The sequence below is a fragment of the Cupressus sempervirens genome, chromosome 3 (assembly GCF_028749045.1).
Source record: "Cupressus sempervirens isolate cs-2001-9-10 chromosome 3, ASM2874904v1, whole genome shotgun sequence".
Lineage (NCBI taxonomy): Eukaryota > Viridiplantae > Streptophyta > Pinopsida > Cupressales > Cupressaceae > Cupressus > Cupressus sempervirens.
This window is the reverse complement of record NC_143120.1, coordinates 376,578,931-376,584,342: the sequence shown is the minus strand read 5'-3', so window position 1 is coordinate 376,584,342 and position 5,412 is coordinate 376,578,931. Positions and strand designations below refer to the sequence as shown.

General features: G+C 38.6%; 1 pseudogene; it reads right to left on the bottom strand.

The window, feature by feature from the left end:
* Positions 1 to 2,200: 2,200 nt before the first annotated feature.
* LOC149566567 (pentatricopeptide repeat-containing protein At1g05750, chloroplastic-like) lies at positions 2,201 to 5,204 on the bottom strand (annotated as a pseudogene).
* Positions 5,205 to 5,412: the final 208 nt, after the last annotated feature.

Genomic DNA, 5,412 nt, shown 5'->3' with positions numbered 1-5,412 from the left:
GTTGATTGCTTTAATAATATTAACCTAAAACTAGTAAGTTATGTGTAGAAATGTGATAGGAGAATATGTGTGTAACATCTACATATTTGCTACAAAATGTATATGGGGAATTGATGCTATTACATTGTTCTCTAAATTAAGTATTATTTTCCAATTTAAGTAAGATTGTTGATATTTCTAATTGGTAAATATTTTATTATATATGGTAGATATATTATTATACATATTACTAAAGTTAATCTATTTGGGATTAGATAGGAATGTTTGCAAAATAGGAAAGTTGATCAACATTTTAAGTTCATAAGAGGTGAGGACCTAACCTATCCTCCACTAATCATGTCATCCCAAGATAGAGTGCTCATGGGCTAAGAAGCTTGTGTGTTTCCTAGGCTTGGTGAAGGAGTTAGTCTCATACTCTTGTAAAGCACGCGACCTTGAGATGAAGTGCTCATGGGATGGGAAGTTAACTATAGTCCTAGGCTTGTGAGAGGAGGATAAAGTACCTCCAAGGTGGATTGAGGGATAAAGTGTGTCATTTCCTACCCATGTTCTCAAAATAAGGATAGGTATCCTTGGCATGGCTACTGAAGGGATATGTTGTAAATGATTACTAATGCAATTGATTACATATGCATTTTTGTATTATTGAATTCCCAACCCTTATGAAAATAGTCAGTCTTACAAATTACATTTCAAATAGTGACTAATATGATTACAAGACCTGTACTAGAGACATTTGAATTGGTAAATTTATGATATTAAATATACTACATTGCTTATTTTAATTAGAGTTGTAACATCAGGTTAAAATACATTGATATACCCCAAAAGAGACATTACACCTAGCAATTTAATATCCAGATTATTATGTTGTAGACTTTGATAATTATAGATTTTTAAAATGGTAACATAATACATTTTGTGTACATGCTATGGACATCATCGATGTTGCCAAGGGCCTCTATTTCCCGCTTGACAAGCATTTCAAACTTACCAAGGTCTGTTGCAACTTTTGTGGTTGTGGTTGTGGATGGGGTTTTATTTCCCTCTGTTACATAGGCTTAACTATTACGAGATCCCCTGGATGATGCTTCCCTAGGTGGTATGGGGGTTTATGCTCCCCACGGTATCTGAGAACTTTATTCTACCCTAGGCGTGGACTTCCTTCTCATGCTCTCTTCGGTTAACAAATACCACCATCTAGTCCTTGGTTTGGGTTGAAGGCAAACACTTGTCCTCTTGGTTGCGATGGAGGTGGGGTTTTGACTGTTGGGTATATTAAGGATGGGTGTGACTATCCTCCCTACAAAATGCACCATTGACCAAATTTCAAAAAATAAATAACACAATGATATTTTTTGAGATTTTCAGCATTTGTTCTCAAAAACAACAAAAAATTGAGAAAAAATCACTATGTTCAAGAATCTAGAAAACAAAATGTTGGACTTTTTTTAATCTTTGGTGCATTTTGTCTCAAGATTAGCCAGTGCCATTAAGGATGGGGTCCCAACCCCCACCCCAACCTTGGCTATTAAGGATGATATTCATCCTCTCCCCCAACTATTAAGGGATGGTCCCTCCCTCCCCCACAACAAAAATAATAATAATATGTTGCTATTGGGGGACAAAGTTATGCTTATGCTATCAAATATGTTGCTACTCAACGACAAAGTTATGTCTATGCTATCAAATCTACTACTAGTCCTCCAAAGGGGAAAGCTCGACCTATTGCATGTGCGAAGAGATCTCCTGTGGTAGTGTATGGCTCAAATGTGGTAGATAATGTGCATCTCTATCAACATCGTGGGTTGGTCTATAGGTTTTTTAGTCTTTGGCCCTCTCTTTGGATTTGCATGGCTAGGTTACTACCTCATGGCGACCCTTAATATCTAGTAAAATTGAGCTTTTCCTCTCTCTTTTTGGTCATATTCTTCTTCTGAAAATTGTGATTTGGTATTGAACAAATTATAGATTTAAGGGAACCACAATTTTTTACTCTTGTGAGCTCAAAGTGAATTCACCTTCCTAACCTCCCACTCCATTTTTTGGATCAGCCATTCATCCATACATTTTCATTCCTCGATAATATTTACATCATCATGTAAAGGACTTAGCCTAACCATTGGTTACACTTGAACTATTATATTAACATATACCATCAACTTAATGTTTCATATCTTACAAATTAGAGGAATCCAAATTAATCGCGGATCAAAAGCCAAAGACTTCTTAATAAAAGATTAATGCATCGCACGTATTCTGCCATGGAGAAGCATAGAATTATCGGACCAGAAAATTTTGAACCAGAAAGATCTTAGGCATTTTCATGGAACACGGTCAACATCATTCATCAAGCACCAACATGCTTTGTGTGCTATACCATTGACAACAATATGCACGAAGAAATCAATATCTCCGAATGAAAAGCCCTCGGTTCAAATCAACAATTCAAGCTTTTGGCCAACAGATGCACTTCCATTAGGTGGTCTTATATCCTGTTATGCCTGCCCTATTGACTATTGCCGTAGCATAGAATACCACTTACATTCAATGACAATACCAGTCTATGCCCATGCAAAACGAATAAAAGCATCCAGCAATTGGTCATATTTAGGTGAAATGACTGCATTGTCAATCGAGATTTTGTGTACCGATTGTGACACTCGGCATCAATAGAATACCCACATCCACCTTTATGAGAATCAAAATGGGTAGCACCTCTCATTCACATCTACTGAGATACTTTTGGAGATGAACATGACAGCAGAAAGGCATTAATCACGTACTCAAGTCTTTTGAGAATTCAATCAACTGTCCAAGGGCATGTATTGAAAATCCCAAATTCAATGGAAATTTCTCAGTGGGAACAAAGAGAAATTGTTCTTTCTTTCTGGTCAATATGGGAAAAAGTTTGGAATAGCTATCCTGCCTCCTTGATTTTGCTACCAGATATATCTAGTTATTCACAGATCTTCTATTTTTCTGAAAATAACCTTTCTCCAGCATAGAAAGCATTCACAGCATTATTAACATCTATCCAGCTGCATCCAGGAGTCCGTTCTACTCCTCTGTCTTTCATCAGATTTTTCAGTTTTTGGTTCTCAACCCATCTTCCGGCTGCACCATAAATGTTCGATAGCAACACATATTGTGCACGAATTTTAGGGTTCAAGACATATAGGCGATCTGCTGCATGTTCTGCAAACTCTATATTGGCATGGATTCTACAGGCAGAGAGGAAAGACACCCAAATTGCAGCAGTTGGTTCTATTACCATCTGGTTGATAAGGTTTAAGGCCTCATCAAGGTGCCCTGCACGACCAAGTAGATCAACCATACAGCAATAGTGGTCCAATGAAGGTTTTATATGATAATCTTGACTCATGCTACAATAGTATTTCCAGCCCTCCTGCACCAGGCCTGCATGGCAGCAGGCAGAGAGAACTCCAATGAATGTAACATGGTTCGGCTTTGTCCTGGACTGTTGCATTTGTTCAAAGAGTTGAAGGGACATATTAACAAATCCATGCTTAGCATACCCCACAATCATTGCAGTCCAGGATACAACATCTGGTTCAGACATTTTGTCAAACACTCTTTGTGCTTCCTTTATGCAACCACATTTGGCATAGAAGTCTACAAGCGCACTACTCACAAAGCTGTTTGTCTCGTATCCATCCCTTATTATTCCTCCGTGCACCTGCTTGCCATGTTGAAAAGCTGTTAAGTTGGAACAAGCAGGAAGAACACTGGCAAAGGTAATTGAGTTTGGCTTCAAACCAGTCAGCTGCATTTGTCCAAAGAGTTTCAAGGACTTTTCAGATCTCCCGTTCTGTGCATATGCAGCAATCACTACATTCCACGAAACCGTGTTTCTCTCCGGCATTTTTTGAAATAACTCCGTTGCTTCGTCAATGCACCCATTCTGTGCATAACCAGCAACCATAGTGCTCCAGGCAACAATGTCCCGCTGAGGCATCTCTTCAAAGAGCTTTCGAGCCTCTTCTAAGGCTCCATTATGTACATATCCTCCGATAAGTGCATTCCATGTTATAAAATTTCTTTCTGGCATTTTGTCAAACACCTTGCATGCATCATCCAAGCTTCCAAATTTGGCGTACAAATTTAGAAGTGCGGTGCCTTCCTGGACATCGGACTGGAACCCACTTCTCAAAATGGCTCCATGTATCTCCTTTCCATATGGAAGATTTTTCAACTGGGAAAAGGCAGAGAGAAGGCAGGTATAAGTGACAGAATTTGGATCCACTCCAGCAGCTAGCATTCCTTTAAAGAACTCAACAGCCTCACGGAACAGCCCATTCTGAACACATCCTCCAATTATTGCATTCCATGAGACTAAATTCTTTTCAGGCATTTCTTGAAAAAGCTTACAGGCATGTTCAAGCTGTCCACTCTTTGTATATCCAGAAATCATAGTATTCCATGAAACAACATTTCGTTCGGGCATTTTGTCAAACACTTCTGCGGCGTCATCAAGATACCCCATTTGTGTGTAAGCTTTAACCATTGTAGTCCATGTGACGACATTACGTTCAGACATCCCGTCCAAAAACCTGCGAGCATCATAGAGAGTCCCACAATTGGCATGAAGAATCAAAACCTTCGTTTGCAAATACACGTCAGCCTTAAATCCTGTCTGCACAATGTGGGCTTGCACAAGTTTCCCTTGTGAGAGGGATTTGATGTTAATGGCGTCCTGCAACACAGACGCATAGCTGTAATAATCTGCTTTGTAGCTAAGCAGCTCAGTGACTCTGCCCTCGTTGTCCTCACTCTTTGAATAAGAATGATAGAGTCCGTTAGCAGATTGACGAGCAGAATGGTACTGATGAACGCCACAATTGAGTTTCGGGAAGTTAGGTTTGGAATAAGGGAGGACAGAAACAACTATTTTAGTAACCCATGATGCCATGAACAGTGTTCTGCACTTACTATAATAGTTGACATATTTAAGTTTGTTAAATCAACTTGGGCTTCTGTCAATGCTCAATGCTCATTTCCCTCAATGCGATGTTGTTGAAGTCTGATAGGTAACCTGGTGTAAATATGTATTTGACGCTTTCCAGTCTCCCAATCCTCTGTCCCCAACATTTGTTTGCTGGAATTGAACCACAATTGTAGGAACAAATTCTTTTTTTTAAAAAATTCAATTTGGATGCGTCAAGCTCGAATTGAAATATGAGGTTTAAAATTCTATTCTAGTCTGAAATAAGGATTTGTTATTGACAAATTCTACATATAAAACAAATGCAACATTTCTCAATATCAGCAACCAAACGAACCCTTAGAGTAGGTGCAATGATTGGTATGGTATAACTAGTTAATTGAAATATCACCTTTGCGCATTGTGTTCGATATGAAATGTGGAGAAACTTAGAGGTAATTATGTTG